This window comes from Rattus norvegicus, chromosome 1 (assembly GCF_021556685.1).
Source record: "Rattus norvegicus strain SHRSP/BbbUtx chromosome 1, alternate assembly SHRSP_T2T, whole genome shotgun sequence".
In the NCBI taxonomy this organism is placed as follows: Eukaryota; Metazoa; Chordata; class Mammalia; order Rodentia; family Muridae; genus Rattus; species Rattus norvegicus.
In genome coordinates this window covers 243730436-243748538 of record NC_141534.1, presented here as the reverse complement: position 1 = coordinate 243748538, position 18103 = coordinate 243730436, and the positions used below count along the sequence as shown (strand labels likewise).

The 18103-nt window shown below is 42.5% G+C and overlaps 1 long non-coding RNA gene across 4 annotated transcripts in view; it reads right to left on the bottom strand.

Annotated features, from left to right (window-relative positions):
• Positions 1–18103, bottom strand: part of LOC102548095 (uncharacterized) — a 90326-nt gene that overhangs the window by 46911 nt on the left and 25312 nt on the right. For all 4 annotated transcript variants that reach the window (XR_015648166.1, XR_015648165.1, XR_015648167.1 and 1 more), the window contains one exon: positions 9850–9948. This is a non-coding gene — a long non-coding RNA (uncharacterized LOC102548095). The remainder of the gene's footprint in view (positions 1–9849; positions 9949–18103) is intronic.

The window sequence follows — 18103 nt, the reverse complement described above, 5'->3', positions numbered from 1 at the left end:
ACACAATGAAAGCTGTGCTAAGAGGAAAACTCATAGCGCTGAGTGCCTGCAGAAAGAAACAGGAAAGAGCATATGTCAGCAGCTTGACAGCACACCTAAAAGCTCTAGAACAAAAAGAAGCAAATACACCCAGGAGGAGTAGAAGGCAGGAAATAATCAAACTCAGAGCTGAAATCAACCAAGTAGAAACAAAAAGGACCATAGAAAGAATCAACAGAACCAAAAGTTGGTTCTTTGAGAAAATCAACAAGATAGATAAACCCTTAGCCAGACTAACGAGAGGACACAGAGAGTGCGTCCAAATTAACAAAATCAGAAATGAAAAGGGAGACATAACTACAGATTCAGAGGAAATTCAAAAAATCATCAGATCTTACTATAAAAACCTATATTCAACAAAATTTGAAAATCTTCAGGAAATGGACAATTTCCTAGACAGATACCAGGTATCGAAGTTAAATCAGGAACAGATAAACCAGTTAAACAACCCCATAACTCCTAAGGAAATAGAAGCAGTCATTAAAGGTCTCCCAACCAAAAAGAGCCCAGGTCCAGACGGGTTTAGTGCAGAATTCTATCAAACCTTCATAGAAGACCTCATACCAATATTATCCAAACTGTTCCACAAAATTGAAACAGATGGAGCCCTACCGAATTCCTTCTACGAAGCCACAATTACTCTTATACCTAAACCACACAAAGACACAACAAAGAAAGAGAACTTCAGACCAATTTCCCTTATGAATATCGACGCAAAAATACTCAATAAAATTCTGGCAAACCGAATTCAAGAGCACATCAAAACAATCATCCATCATGATCAAGTAGGCTTCATCCCAGGCATGCAGGGATGGTTTAATATACGGAAAACCATCAACGTGATCCATTATATAAACAAACTGAAAGAACAGAACCACATGATCATTTCATTAGATGCTGAGAAAGCATTTGACAAAATTCAACACCCCTTCATGATAAAAGTCCTGGAAAGAATAGGAATTCAAGGCCCATACCTAAACATAGTAAAAGCCATATACAGCAAACCAGTTGCTAACATTAAACTAAATGGAGAGAAACTTGAAGCAATCCCACTAAAATCAGGGACTAGACAAGGCTGCCCACTCTCTCCCTACATATTCAATATAGTTCTTGAAGTTCTAGCCAGAGCAATCAGACAACAAAAGGAGATCAAAGGGATACAGATCGGAAAAGAAGAGGTCAAAATATCACTATTTGCAGATGACATGATAGTATATTTAAGTGATCCCAAAAGTTCCACCAGAGAACTACTAAAGCTGATAAACAACTTCAGCAAAGTGGCTGGGTATAAAATTAACTCAAATAAATCAGTTGCCTTCCTCTATACAAAAAAGAAACAAGCCGAGAAAGAAATTAGGGAAACGACACCCTTCATAATAGACCCAAATAATATAAAGTACCTCGGTGTGACTTTAACCAAGCAAGTAAAAGATCTGTACAATAAGAACTTCAAGACACTGAGGAAAGAAATTGAAGAAGACCTCAGAAGATGGAAAGATCTCCCATGCTCATGGATTGGCAGGATTAATATAGTAAAAATGGCCATTTTACCAAAAGCAATCTACAGATTCAATGCAATCCCCATCAAAATACCAATCCAATTCTTCAAAGAGTTAGACAGAACAATTTGCAAATTCATCTGGAATAACAAAAAACCCAGGATAGCTAAAGCTATCCTCAACAATAAAAGGACTTCAGGGGGTATCACTATCCCTGAACTCAAGCAGTATTACAGAGCAATAGTGATAAAAACTGCATGGTATTGGTACAGAGACAGACAGATAGACCAATGGAATAGAATTGAAGACCCAGAAATGAACCCACACACCTATGGTCACGTGATTTTTGACAAAGGAGCCAAAACCATCCAATGGAAAAAAGATAGCATTTTCAGCAAATGGTGCTGGTTCAACTGGAGGGCAACATGTAGAAGAATGCAGATCGATCCATGCTTATCACCCTGTACAAAGCTTAAGTCCAAGTGGATCAAGGACCTCCACATCAAACCAGACACACTCAAACTAATAGAAGAAAAACTAGGGAAGCATCTGGAACACATGGGCACTGGAAAAAATTTCCTGAACAAAACACCAATGGCTTATGCTCTAAGATCAAGAATCGACAAATGGGATCTCATAAAACTGCAAAGCTTCTGTAAGGCAAAGGACACTGTGGTTAGGACAAAACGGCAACCAACAGATTGGGAAAAGATCTTTACCAATCCTACAACAGATAGAGGCCTTATATCCAAAATATACAAAGAACTCAAGAAGTTAGACCGCAGGGAAACAAATAACCCTATTAAAAAATGGGGTTCAGAGCTAAACAAAGAATTCACAGCTGAGGAATGCCGAATGGCTGAGAAACACCTAAAGAAATGTTCAACATCTTTAGTCATAAGGGAAATGCAAATCAAAACAACCCTGAGATTTCACCTCACACCAGTGCGATTGGCTAAGATCAAAAACTCAGGTGACAGCAGATGCTGGCGAGGATGTTGAGAAAGAGGAACACTCCTCCATTGTTGGTGGGATTGCAGACTGGTAAAACCATTCTGGAAATCAGTCTGGAGGTTCCTCAGAAAATTGGACATTGAACTGCCTGAGGATCCAGCTATACTTCTCTTGGGCATATACCCAAAAGATGCCTCAACATATAAAAGAGACACGTGCTCCACTATGTTCATCGCAGCCTTATTTATAATAGCCAGAAAATGGAAAGAACCCAGATGCCCTTCAACAGAGGAATGGATACAGAAAATGTGGTACATCTACACAATGGAATATTACTCAGCTATCAAAAACAACGAGTTTATGAAATTCGTAGGCAAATGGTTGGAACTGGAAAATATCATCCTGAGTGAGCTAACCCAATCACAGAAAGACATACATGGTATGCACTCATTGATAAGTGGCTATTAGCCCAAATGCTTGAATTACCCTAGATCCCTAGAACAAAGGAAACTCAAGACGGATGATCAAAATGTGAATGCTTCACTCCTTCTTTAAATGAGGAAAAAGAATACCCTTGGCAGGGAAGGGAGAGGCAAAGATTAAAACAGAGACTGAAGGAACACCCATTCAGAGCCTGCCCCACATGTGGCCCATACACATACAGCCACCCAATTAGACAAGATGGATGAAGCAAAGAAGTGCAGACCGACAGGAGCCGGATGTAGATCGCTCCTGAGAGACACAGCCAGAATACAGCAAATATAGAGGCGAATGCCAGCAGCAAACCACTGAACTGAGAATAGGTCCCCTATTGAAGGAATCAGAGAAAGAACTGGAAGAGCTTGAAGGGACTCGAGACCCCAAAAGTACAACAATGCCAAGCAACCAGAGCTTCCAGGGACTAAGCCACTACCTAAAGACTATACATGGACTGACCCTGGACTCTGACCCCATAGGTAGCAATGAATATCCTAGTAAGAGCACCAGTGGAAGGGGAAGCCCTGGGTCCTGCTAAGACTGAACCCCCAGTGAACTAGTCTATGGGGGGAGGGCGGCAATGGGGGGAGGGTTGGGAGGGGAACACCCATAAGGAAGGGGAGGGGGGAGGGGGATGTTTGCCCGGAAACCGGGAAAGGGAATAACACTCGAAATGTATATAAGAAATACTCAAGTTAATAAAAAAAAAATAAAATAAAAAAAAACAAAACAAAAAAAAAGAATTGACAAATGGGATCTCATAAAACTGCAAAGCTTCTGTAAGGCAAAGGACACTGTGGTTAGGACAAAACGGCAACCAACAGATTGGGAAAAAGATCTTTACCAATCCTACAACAGATAGAGGCCTTATATCCAAAATATACAAAGAACTCAAGAAGTTAGACCGCAGGGAGTCAAATAACCCTATTAAAAAATGGGGTTCAGAGCTAAACAAAGAATTCACAGCTGAGGAATGCCGAATGGCTGAGAAACATGTAAAGAAATGTTCAACATCTTTAGTCATAAGGGAAAAGCAAATCAAAACAACCCTGAGATTTCACCTCACACCAGTGAGAATGGCTAAGATCAAAAACTCAGGTGACAGCAGATGCTGGCGAGGATGTGGAGAAAGAGGAACACTCCTCAATTGTTGGTGGGATTGCAGACTGGTACAACCATTCTGGAAATCAGTCTGGAAGTTCCTCAGAAAATTGGACATTGAACTGCCTGATGATCCAGCTATACCTCTCTTGGGCATATACCCAAAAGATGCCCCAACATATAAAAAAGACACGTGCTCTACTATGTTTATCGCAGCCTTATTTATAATAGCCAGAAGCTGGAAAGAACCCAGATGCCCTTCAACAGAGAAATGGATACAGAAAATGTGGTACATCTACACAATGGAATATTACTCAGCTATCAAAAACAACGAGTTTATGAAATTCATAGGCATATGGTTGGAACTGGAAAATATCATCCTGAGTGAGGTCACCCAATCACAGAAAAACACACATGGTATGCACTCATTGATAAGTGGCTATTAGCCCAAATGCTTGAATTACCCTAGATGCCTAGAACAAATGAAACTCAAGACGGATGATCAAAATGTGAATGGTTCACTCCTTCTTTAAAAGGGGAACAAGAATACCCTTGGCAGGGAATAGAGAGGCAAAGATTAAAACAGACACAGAAGGAACACCCATTCAGAGCCTGCCCCACATGTGGCCCATGCATATACAGTCATCCAATTAGACAAGATGGATGAAGCAAAGAAGTGCAGACCGACAGGAGCCGGATGTAGATCGCTCCTGAGAGACACAGCCAGAATACAGCAAACACAGAGGCGTATGCCAGCAGCAAACCACTGAATTGAGAATAGGACCCCCGTTGAAGGAATCAGAGAAAGAACTGGAAGAGCTTGAAGGGGCTCGAGACTCCATATGTACAACAATGCCAAGCAACCAGAGCTTCCAGGGACTAAGCCACTACCTAAAGACTATACATGGACTGACCCTGGACTCTGACCTCATAGGTAGCAATGAATATGCTAGTAAGAGCACCAGTGGAAGGGGAAGCCCTGGGTCCTGCTAAGACTGAACCCCCAGTGAACTAGATTGTTGGGGGGAGGGCGTCAAGGGGGGAGGATGGGGAGGGGAACACCCATAAGGAAGGGGAGGGGGGAGGGGAATGTTTTGCCCAGAAACCGGGAAAGGGAATAACACTTGAAATGTATATAAGAAATACTCAAGTTAATAAAAAAAAAAAAAAGACTACATTTCTATAGTTGATACCTTTGCTGCTAGGCCAGAGACTACATTCAGCAGAGAGAATTGAATCATTTAATTCTAGTTCTAGATGGAATGGATTCTTAGTCAAGGCAATCTCTACTCAACCCGCACCTTGGGATGTACCTTCACAGCCTCAGGTGTTAGTAGTGTTCTTTTCCATGCTATTGCTCTCTCTCTCTCTCTCTCTCTCTCTCTCTCTCTCTCTCTCTCTCTCTCTCTCTGTGTGTGTGTGTGTGTGTGTGTGTGTGTGTGTGTGTGTGTGTGTGTGTGTATCAATGGCTTACAGAGTATGGATGCTGGCCCAGAGTAGGATGTAGCTGTTCCCATGACCTTATTCCTCATGTACCTCATGTACTTTTTTGGTGTGAGTATAGCCTTTAATGGTTGATTGCTCATGATCTCTATAAACCTAATCTATCTATCTATCTATCTATCTATCTATCTATCTATCTATCTATCTATCTATGTATCTATCTATCTATCTATCATCTACCATCATCATCATCCTCTCTCTGTCTCTCTCTCTGTCTCTCTCTCTGTCTCTCTCTCCCTGTCTCTCTGTCTCTGTCTCTGTCTCTGTCTCTGTCTCTCTCTCTCTCTCTCTCTCTCTCTCTCTCTCTCTCTCTGTGTGTGTTTGTGTGTGTGTGTGAGTGTGTGTGTCCAACAGCTTTCATGTGGAAGTCAGAAAACACCTTGAAGGCTTCAACTCTCTGCCCCCATCATGTAGTTTCCCGGAATCCAGACTCTCAGGTTCGGAGACAAGCCCTCTACCCTCTGAAGCATCTCGTTGACTCCCAAACAGCCCTCCTGCTACCATGGTTTGTAAGGAAATAATAAGGACAGTGACTTGAGTCAACTGTTTACCACACGTGCCTTTATTACCATACAGTAAAAAAAATTAATTCAAACACATGTCATGGCACGTTGTGCAACATTTATTGATCATAGCAGTAACCTGTACTCCTAGGCTAGGCTTCATGGCTGGCTACACATGTAAAATGGATGCCTGTTCACAACTTAAAGGCATCAGAGGAAACACTGGCATTAGAGCCATGGTAAATTATCTAATGCACTGATTTTCTGTAGTCCTGAATAGGTGAAGCTGTGCTTGCTGTTTGAAAGGATCTGTCTATGTACCTACCCTCCTTATTTCCACAGTGGGATCTCTGAGAGACAGTGGGAAGAAAGGTGCATGGAGACAAAAATGTGATTTGTATAAACAAGATAAATCCATTACATACTCCACATTAGATGCTGGACACGTTCAAGTTTCAAAGAAAAGGAAGAGAGGGAAAAAAAAGCTAGATTCAGAGGTAATGCAGCAAATCCCATGCCGCTGGCAGAGTGGTGGTACCCCTGGAGGAAAAGGCAGGAGCGGTGGAGGGTGGATTTTAGCACGTCTTGTGTATGCTTATTTACGGTGTAGCACTTCACTGGCTGCACACTGGCGAGCCGGGGAGCTTTGAAGAAAAAGAATGCGCTGAGAGGTTCATGACACGCTGTTAAGAAGTTTGTGATTGGACTCGGGAAATCAGACGGATCTCCAAGGAAAAGGGACTATTTCTGAGCCGTTGTGCTTAGAATATTTTTGAGTCCCGGAGCAGCTATTTATGTGAAGGGGGAGTTGTTTTTGTCTCCAATCCAGGTTCTGACTTACGTGTAGTGAAGAAGCCGCTTTGCACAGCAGACCTGAAGTCCCTGGAATATCCATGACGTCACCTTTTTTCTACTGATCTCCCTTTGACTGCACAGAAGCAGGCTATTAGCTTTGTGCTGTTTGAGCTAAATTCTCCCACATGTAGCTAGCAATCCAGCCAAAACAAAGTCAGCAGGAAATTTCACACTGGATGCTCAAGGTGCTCCCAGTGTGGGAAGATGGAAAGATCAGGTCTGGATGCTTGATTTTGCTAAGGATCCAGACAGAAAGAAAAGGCATCTAAGGTGGGATGTGGGGCTGCCTAGAACATACTGCTTCCTTCCTGTCTCCTAGGCAGTGAGTGGTTCATTGCTGTACATTGTCACCTTGTATTCCCAGGGCTTATGTGACATATGTGAATACAAAAAGCACTCCGCTCCATTTCTGGTGGTGAACCAAGGAGACCTTGCTCCAAAATGACAGAGGAGCCATTTTAAGATATGATATCATAAAAGATAATAATATCTGAAAGGGGGGAAATGCATGAACACAGGGTAACACATCAGTAGGCGAGCACAGGATAAATTTGTGGTTCAACCATTTATTCCATTGCAGATGACAATTTAACTCTTTGGATCCCAGAGCTCCTCCTATACCCATGCAGTGTGAAGAGATGATTACGTAATCTGCACTGCCGGTTGAATTGGGAAAGTCTGAGGACTATCGTTGGTAGCTAGCTATGATCCTGAAGCTTACACTGAGATCACTGGCCTGCAATTCTTCTCCCTACCAGCCCCATCAGCCCCATAGAAACAGGAAGGTGCAACCCTTGCCCCCAGATCTATTGAGCTGAGCAAACAATGGGGCCTGAGCACTCACACTGTGAAAGACTATTTGGAGAAAATAAGGGGCGGAGACCTTAATGTTCTGCTAATTAATCAAAGGCAGCAACTGTTGCTGCCTCTCCAGCTTTCCTCAGAAAGGTCACATGGGTGATGCTACATTTTCAAGCCTGCACCAGTCAAGCTCTAAAATGGAAAAGTATTTGTTTCATATGAGCAATTTTTTTCTTCTTTTGTGCTGCTCTCTCCACTGTGGGAAAATGAACGTACTTTCAGTTACGCCTGACATCTGACCACTGTACTGATCACGAGGACACTGTGGTAAACCACAGGCCCACTTGAAAATATCTCTCTTAGGCATGGTTCCTGTGCTTTAGAGGGCACCATCCCTGGCTTTTGGTTGTGGCGCTAGCTCTCAGCTCTGGCTTCCTCCCTAGGGGTTCCACGTTCTCTTTCTTCTTCTACTGACAATGAGTTGGTCTCAGCCACATGTCTTCCATTGAGCCAGTTCACAAAATAAGTGAAGTGTAAAAATGGCGGCCATCTTCCCATCCAAAGCCTCAAAAAGAGCTCTGACTGTACATGGCACCCTTCTAAAAGTGAAACAAGACGTGAACACATAAAGATGGGCCCAGGAGATGGCTAGGTGGCTTGGAGCACTTACTTCGTAAATGTGAGGACCTGAGTTCCGATCCCCAGCACACACATAAAAAGCTGAATGTGGCCAAGTGGACCTATAACTTCAGCGCTGAGGCAGGGGAGGCAGAGACAAGAGAGGGGATCACAGTGGCTTGTTGGTCAACAGCCTTGGCAAAACACAAAACAGCACCGGTTCGGTGAAAGCTCCTACTTCCGGGGGAACAGAAATAGAGGGAGATGCATGTCTACACAGATGCAAGTGTGTGTGTGTGTGTGTGTGTGTGTGTGTGTGTGTGTGTGTGTATGAACGCACACAAACTTGCAAGGCGGTAGGTGGTGGGTGATGGTGTCTTGAGGCCTTGATTAATATTGAGATGATTTACACATACTCCCTCTGTCTGAATCATCTTGTTTCTTGTAGCTGTTTTACACTTCTGGGATCTTGCCATCTGCCCACTCTCCAGAAACACAGGAAAGCATTTTAAAAAACAATGGCTTTGGGGGGAGGGGGTCTGGAGATCCAAAAACCTGTCTTTCTTTCACACACCCCCTCCCACCCCCGTTGCTTACTGCTGCTTTCCTGGAGAGAAGGCAGTGTTGTTCACGCTGCACTGGACTTGCCTCCGAACAACCCTCCTCCTAGTCCCTTCATGTCACCAGTCTGAGGAGAAAGAACCCTGCACACAGATGTGGCTGCCCGTTTGCCTAAGTGGGAGGGGGGACGAGACCCTGGGTAGTTTGTCCTGCTTGGATCCGATGTGTGTCACTGGAATATAGGTCAGCATTTTGATGGATAGGTTGAAGTGGGCCAGAAGCGAAAGGACCCCCGAGGTCCATCTCACCCCACTCTACTGAGCAAGTTAAGCCCCCAGTGGTGCTGAAAGCACCAGCAGCAGACGGAGCCAGTCTTTACATTCTGCACACAAATTCTGTAGAAATCTAGAGCTCTGCTAAGGCTTTATCTGTCTGGGCTTGGGCCAAGCTTCAGGCTGCAGTTCAGCAGGCCTGGTCAAATGCATTTGCCAGCTGTTCACACTAACCTTGATTTTTTTTTCTTTTATTTCCCCAACGCCTGATTTAGATAGCAGAGTGGCCAGGTGACAGGCATGTAGTGTGATGCCTAACTGGAGAGATGAAAGGATTTGTAATTACTGTGCAGTTTGGGTGGAAGCAGAAAACACAGGGAAGATCCCCCCCACCACACACACAGTGAACTGAAACAAGAGAGTGCTACTGGTCTTGCCTAAAGATTATTACTTTAAAGGGATTTTGGCAAATGCTTTGGGTTGTACACAGGCTTGACGACTTCTCTTTCCCTCACAGTTCATAGAGGGACAAAGATATTAAATAAAAGCAGATTTTTCTTATGATTTAAATGTCAATGTGCTGATCCCAGGTAAGAAGCATTGCTGAGCAGACCGACAGAATGGCATTCAGGTTTTAACTTTGGGGGAAATGCAAACTCCACTCACCAAAAATATTCCATTGATCATTCAGCGTCTCTGAACGGAGTATGCTCAATCCATATCACAACACTCCAGGAATCCAACGTGTGACTGATTGTCCTTTGTCTGAAACAATGAAAATACAAATGGATTAGGAGAGGGTCTTGTGAGGCTCTGAAAACTTCAGCTAGCAAGCAGAGCTTCAAGGAGAATGAGATGTCCTTTAATTAGGTGGACACTGGATGCCTCAGTAAGAATCCTGCAAATGTGAATTTATCATTTGCCAAATGGGTGTGTTTGTGTTTTCCTGTCACGCACATCATGTCTAAGTATTTGTTCTGTTTCTGACACTAATCCAGGCAGTTGTCCACACATCATGTGATTCAGTTCTTACAAGAACCTGGACGATCAGCTACCCCCCTGACCATTTTGCTGCAGAGACTTACACAGATTATCGCCCTACTGGAGGACTCCTTTAGAGATAAGATATTCAAACCTACCAAAGAATAAATAAATAAAATAAAACTGTTGAGTTTCACAACCACACACTGTCTCTTATAAAGAGTGGCTTATTTTGTGCTCATCTAAGTCAATTGTTAGGCCTTAATTTCCCACTTGAGAAAACCTATAATCTGTGACAAAATTTTCTTTACATTGTTTACCTACAATATTTTGACAAATGATGGTTTAAAATGTATTCGTGTTGATCATAACACATTGTTATTCCTTCTGATTTAAATAATGTGTGAGTTTATAAGCAAACCCTTAGATCTGAGTGTTGTATAAAGTTCACCAAAATGTCCAGATATAGAATAACGTGCAGTTGGTTTGAGACAGAGTCCACTGTGGCCTGCGCTGGCTTCACACTCATTAAGTAACATAGTTTGGTCTACAATTCATAATATTCCTGCCTCGGATAGGATTATCATGTTCTGGGATTATAGATGTCCGTCATGCCCAATCTATAGCCTGGACCACATAAGAAGAGATATTTGCTTCAGAAATTGTAAAGTTCACGATATTAGCATACAAATGGTGCAATCCTCATTCAAGCTCCTGTTGACAAGACAGGCAAAAGGAAATGAATAGCATCTTACCTAGGGTTGGTGGACGACACTTCTTAAAATAAAAGAAAGAGGCCAGGTGTCACCTTTATTCTAATATTTGTATTGCCTTCTCAAAAAAGAGAACTTACAGGGGATGAGAAAAATTAGTTTAAAGTCCCAGAGATACAGAAATTAACAGTGGATGTACTGGTCCACAGGGGCCAGGGGCAGGCACCACCAAAGTATGATGAACAATGGAAAAGGTAAGATGCGTGGGCAAAAGCACGGAGAAGGAAGTCTTCGCTATAGAGAGAGCGAGGAGGAAAGGGCCAGGAAAACCCTCTCAGGAAAGGAAAACTTGAGCTGGAATTTCAAAACTGAGTGGAAAACAGGAGGAGGAATGAGACCTCTACACAAAGGCACAGAGTACACATCTGCCTGACATTTGAGGGCTGGGAGGAATGTGATGCTGTTGGGAGTGTAACAGGAAGGGCAACCAGAGGGAGAAACTGACTGCAAAGGCATGGGAGCTCCAATGTGACAGGAGACCATCAGTGGGGTTTTTTAAGTGGATTTGAGTTTCCAAAGATTGCAGCCACTGTGGCGTCAAGAATCAATGGCCGATCATCTGATCAAGGAAATAAAAAGCTAATTGTTTCCCCCACACCTTCCCCCTAAAGTAATCAAACAGACAAATTCTTGGCATGGTTGATTTGTTAAGAGGGAGAAATAAACGGTCTTAGATATGAAAGAGGACATCGAGACAGAAAAGGTAAACATTTAAAAAGCCAAACAGAGTCATGGGGACAACTCTAGGCCAATGTAGTTGGAACCTTAGATACACTGTGTTGTTTGTTGTTCTGTGGGGTTTGGTTCTTGAGGCAGTGTCTCCCTATGTAGCCAAGGCTGCCCTCGGTTTTACATTCTACTGCCTCAGCCTCCCCAGCTCTGGGATCACCTCGTGCTCCACCCGGAGCCCAGCCGCCCTGCCCAGATTTTAGAAAGCAGAGATTATGGAAATTAATTTAAAAGAACTTGATTCTACGGGAACATGTAGCCCATAAGGGGGCGGGGTAGAGGGGGATATTATATCCAGAGATAGCTCATATAATGTTCATTCTGGAAATTAAAAGAGGAAATAATAGCCTTCGTCATTTCAGAGAATAGAGGAATTTTTCCAGATATATTAAAGCCATCACAGTATAATGTCAAAGTCAGGTAAGGACAGAATGAATGAGAATCAATCCCATATATGGACATATGTGCAGAAATGCCAAATATTTGCAAGCAATCCAAGGTGCGTATGAAAATATCATACAATGAGTTTTAGGTGGCATCTGAGGGTTGCTTAGTACCAAAGCATCAACTATATGAGTTGCTAACCAAACTAACATATTACATATAGAAATGGTCAGGAAAATCCTACCCCAACTTGTAATGGGGAAAAAAAAACAACCTTACCAGCTGGTATGACTCATGCTTCTATGATTTATTAATTATTAAATTTTAATTTAGATTTTAAAAATCGAAGATTCTGTCTAAGGGGAAAGCACAGGTTTGAGGAATAATGAGAGTGAGACAGAGAGATTTGAAACAGGGTCATCGTCATCGTGGCTTTCCCAGATGCAAAGAAGAAGGTGTCAGTGGCTGAAAAGAGGCACAACTGAGAGCAGGCTGTAACACTGATGGAGGAGGACGGTTGGTGGAGAGGAGTGGTTAATCGGATGGAGGAGGAGGATGGGTGGGGAGAGATAGTTGATTGGATGGATGGATGGATGGATGGATGGATGGTGGTGGAGGAGGAGGGTTGATGGGGAGGGACAGTTGATTGGAGGAGGAAGAAGATAAGGAAGAGAAAGGAGTCTATTAAGACTCGGGACTCACAGCTTTCAGGACGAGGTGGCTGGATGGCTACTCGCTAATTCAATAAAGCAAAATAGAAAACACAGTTTAAAGACTTGTCTGAACTCAGCAAGGCACTTAAAGGGGAGCACAATCACCACTGAAGAGAACTGAGCATTAGTAACCGGAAAAAGTAAGTCACACACACACATAAAACTTTGCCTTCCATGGGATTCAGCTAAGGATTCAGCTAATGTTAAGAAAAAGAGTGAGCAGAAAGGGGCAGGTAGCAAACTGGGCTTTTTTAAAGACTAGACCGACAAAGACTCACCACTTGATAGATGTTTGCAGAACTAACCCACAGCTATTAGCACCTGACTCACTGAAGAAATCAGAAAGGAGACGAGAAACCAAGATGCCGGGATCACACAGGTAAGAGAGGAAGTGTCGTAAAGTATTATATAGAGAATTGTGCCCAATAGCAATATAATTGGTGATTAAAAATATTTTAATATTAAAAACTGAAAACAAGGGGAAGATACCTTTATCTTCTTAAATCCTCTTCCTTAATACACTTCTTCTGTTGTTTTGGATGGCTATTGTTAAGAAATTTGCCTTGAAACTTTGGCTTTCAGTTAGAACTCATGGTGCTTCTCTGTTATTCCAGCTCCTTGGAGCAGGAGGAAGGAGTTCAAAGCCAATTTGAGTAATTTAGTGAGACCCTATCTCAAAATATTTTTTCTTGTAAGGGCTGGGAGGTATCGTTTAGTGTTGAGCAGTGAAGCCTAACATGCATAAGTCTCTATCTTCAGCTCTTGGTACAAGCTTCCCAGTAACTCATCCTGATTGTATAGCAGTTAGTACAGTGGTTAGTACTCAGTAACTCACCGTGATTACATAATGGTTAATGCTCTCATGGCCATTGTGTATTGGCTAGTACTTTGCATTGTGGCTGCAGCAATCTTGTCACAAATACTTAGCACGACATATCATGTAAATGAGTAAATGACACTCACCAGTGGTGGCATCAGTTGCTGAGATGCTTCTGTTAGTAACAAGACCAGCCTTCCTCGGTCTGAAAATTCTGATGTCACTTGGCTTTAAGAGGTTGTGAGGAGAGCATTGGAACAATGATGACCCAGCTAGAGTTAGGACAACTGTTTCATAACTGCCTGTTGCTTACACTCAGAATTTTGGGGACATCAGATTTCAGATGGTATTAACTAGGGCCAAACTCAGGTCAGAGGGAGACTATACTAGAACCCATTGCCAGGAGCAATCTTTGCTGATCCAATCCAAGTAGCAAGATCCACACCAGGACAAAGGAACTTTTGAAAGGCACTTGAAAAAGAGTTCAGTTACTCTGCGGTTAACCCATCAAAAGCATCCTCCTGTAACCCAGAGAACACCAGGCCTCGACATGTGCTGGCCATTTGGAGAGCAGATTCATACAGAACAGATCAAACATTTCAGGAGAGCCTCTTGCCTTGAAAATATGCAACCTTATGAAAATCATTAAGCTATTCATTGATATTTATTTGCTTATGCTGAACTTGGAGCACCACAACCCGGACGATGAGGATCAGAGCTGATGACCCAGTTCAGAAGCCCTAGTTCAAGGAAGGATGAGGAGCCTCCTATGAGGACATTCCCCCACACACACTTGGCACAAGAAGACTGCCTTGACCTGTGTGTTGGGTTAATAGTCAGCTAAGGCTTCTTAGAAACCTAGAAATCCCCAAGGCAGTTGGAGAATTTCCATAGAACCAAGAAAACCCTTGCAATCTCAGGGCCTAAGCAGAAAAAAAGTATTTCCAAACATCTTCCTTTCTCCCCTGTGGCACTTCATATGACTTGCTTCCAGCCTTGTAAAACTGGGTAGCTCCATGGAACATCCAATAATCTTTCGTAAGGAACCAAAACTCTTTATTGATGGTTCTGATTCCATGACTTGGAAGTGAACATAGAGTGAGTTCATTTTGCACATTGGGTGTTAGCAGGTGATTGCAATTAAGCCAGCGGTTCTCACCCCTCTTAATGCTGCAACCCTTTAATACAGTTCTTCATGTTGTGGTGACCCCCAACCATAAAACTACTTTCGATGCTATTTCATAACTGTGATCCTGCTACTGTTATGAATTGTAATGTTAAGCATCTGATACGCGACCCCTTTGAAAGGGTTGTTTGACTCCCCAAAGAGTCCACACTCCATAGACTGAGAACCAATTCTTCTAAATCAAACTTTTAAATCCAGCGTGGTTTGTGTCCAGTGCAGATACTCAAGAAATGCTTATAGACTGTTGAATTCATTAGCTGATAAATATGCAAAATACAGTCTGGTTTGTATTGCAGGCAGCTGATTTGCTAGGAAGCTATGCCTGCCTGCCATCATATAAATTAAAAAAAAAATAACTCACTCCACACATATTTTTTTGAGATTTATTAAAATCTCTGTAGACCCACCAGAAGAGGGCATGGGATGCCATTAAACATGGTTGTGAGCCACCATGTGGTTGACGGGATTTGAACTCAGGACCTCTGGAAGAGCAGTCAGTGCTCTTAACCGCCAAGCCATCAATGCAGCCCTCCATATCTATATCCTAAGAAAAATCTTCACTGCAGTCTTCCCAAAATTCTCCTCTGTTATCTTCAGGGGAGCAAGTATCATTTGGGCCAAAATTGTTCATTGGCTTTTTGTTGTTGTTTTTTAATCAAGTGTATGCACATGCAGTATATGTATGTTCAAGTATATGTAGACCTACTTGTATGGAAATGTGTGTGGCCACCTGTTGGGGATGGACAGCCTTGGGGCTACTTTGGCCTCCATTTTCATGTGGTTTCTGGAAATGGAATCCAGGTTCCCATACTTATAAGGCAAGCACTTTATTGACTGAGCTATCTCTCCAGCCCTTCCATTAACCTTTAGAGAGTTCCAACTGCATCGTCCTCGAAGAGAGATACTATTTTGTTCATTAATTTACATTTAAGGGAAGGCAGTGCCTTCTTGTTCCTACACACATTCTTGCATGAAGCAGGTACTAAGTGACTATCTGTTGGCTGCTTGATTTATTCACTGGCAAATACTAAAAGTGCAATCTGGCTTTTACCACATGTCAGTTACATTTGCAATACAAAAAAGCACCACTCTGCATTTTTTCACAGGCCTGCCTTCTTTGAAAGAATCATTGTTTTAGAATAGGTTGAAATTAGCTTGGACCTCAGTATTTAAGAGGGAATAGTATTCATTGTGAAGTGAAATAACATGATGCTATCACTACACATATTGCAATGTTACTCTGACATTTCTGTTGCTTGACACATGTTGGTTAACTCCCAGAAGGCCCCAGGACAGTCATTTCTTTAGTAGATTTGGGACCTTGGATGTGGTTGTTTCTGTAGTAGAATCACTGGTCTGAGTATAGTCATTTCTGTTGTGGAAGTCCAGGCTTGAGTATGGCCATTTCTGTTGTGGATGTTCAGCCTTGGATATGGTTATTTCTGTGGTAAATGCCAGCCTTGGGTACGGCTATTTCTGTAGTAGATGCCTAGCCTTGGGTATGGTTATTTCTGTAGTAGATGCCTGGTCTCGGGTGTGGTCATTTCTGTGGTAAGTGCCCAGCCTTGGGTATGGCTATTTCTATAATCTAAAAGAACTAATATTTGATGGAAGTTCTTGAAGAAAAGAATAAATTCACAGACTTTATTACTAAATATTATTATGATTCTAATTTATTATTAGTTATCATTAATTTCATACTATATTTAACTTTTGCAACACACTTTATTATAGGTCTGGACACATAGGGGAGAGTGTATATGGAATTTGGTATTATCTATGGTTTTAGACATCCAATTGTGGAGACAGAGGGAGAAAGAGAAAAACAAATTTTAAAAATCTGTTAAAACATCTAAATATATGATTTAATGACTTGCAAACTATCAACATAGGCAAGCAACACATCTCAATAAAGTCCATGCAAGAGAAAAAAAAGCAAGCATAACTTGAGTATCTTTTTTAAGCCCTTGCAACTGTCAATGACTACTTTGCCTTGTTCCATCTCACTCCCTTATAAACATTAAAGCTTAGAGATAAGATAGCTCTCTACTCAACTGTGCTTCAGTGGGGTGGCTCCTGCAGGAACAACTGACTGCTCTTGGGCCATTGCCTCAGGCTACCACATATGGACTCACTGTGGTATTGACCCAGACCAGCAAGCCCAGTCTGCTGTGTTCACACTGAGGCTTGCCCGAAGGTAGCTGCTGAGCCAGTGAGCTATAGCAGCCTTGTGGACTAATAGCAGGATACCATTTCCCAGGGTATGAGGAAACTGTAGCAGGAAGAGATGAGGGATCTGTCTGAGAGCCTGCTCAGCCCCTGATCTGCACCACCACCCCTGACTAACATTTGTGTTCCGTGGCCCTTGGCGTTTCCTCCCTGTTGGCAGCACAACCCTTTATTTTCACCTGCAGGTTAAAGAAAACATTTTCCATCCCTTGAGGATTAGCTGAAAAGAAAATGGAGCCATCAAGGCTCGTCTCTCCCTATAATCTTTTTTTTGCTGAATCAGGAAACAGTTGCTTGGGCCCCCAAAAGGCAGGCCATCCCTTCCCCCCTTTACCAAGACTTCCTCAGCTTGGAAAGTCCTTTCTGTTGGAATTGTGCCCGGCTGCCAGAGCCCCTACCTCTTTTTTAAAAGAGCCAGAGCCTTTTTTTTCCTTCAGAACCTAAAGACACCATTAAGTACATATCAGCTGTTATCAAACAGTGGTACACACAGAGCGCCAGAGCATTGCAGAAACTGTGCCCTATATGAAGGACTTAACATAATAGGGTTATTTAGCATCAATCAACACCTTAATGTTCTATTTAAAGACCAGAACTTCCCAAAGAGGTGGTAGACATTGGCCGGATACCACCACAAAAACCAACAAACTAATAAAACACAACAAGAAAATAATAACAAAGAAAGAGAAGAAAAGAAACGAAAATCTTGCTGTTTGCTGTGCATACATTTTCAGTAGAGTGGATGTGATACCCTTGGCTATATATTAGTCCGTGGTTAAAACAAGATCTCCAATGGGCACATAGCTCTCAGATGCAAAACCTGATTTATAGTGCAATCTATAATGATAGACTTTCATTGTTTAACCAGACAAGTAGAGGAAAGGAGTGAGTAGTCACACAGTTAGTTCATATTGGTTCTATAGAAGCAATAGAATGAATGAATGTTGTGAGGGAGGATTGATGGGTGGTGGGATAGCTCAGTGGGCAAAGGTGGTGTCATGGAACCTTTCCATCTGACTTTAATTCCTGGCACCCAGATGGAGAGAAAGGACTTTGCTCTCCCTCTCCACAGGAGCTGGAGTGTATGCAGACCTAAAACTGTAAATAA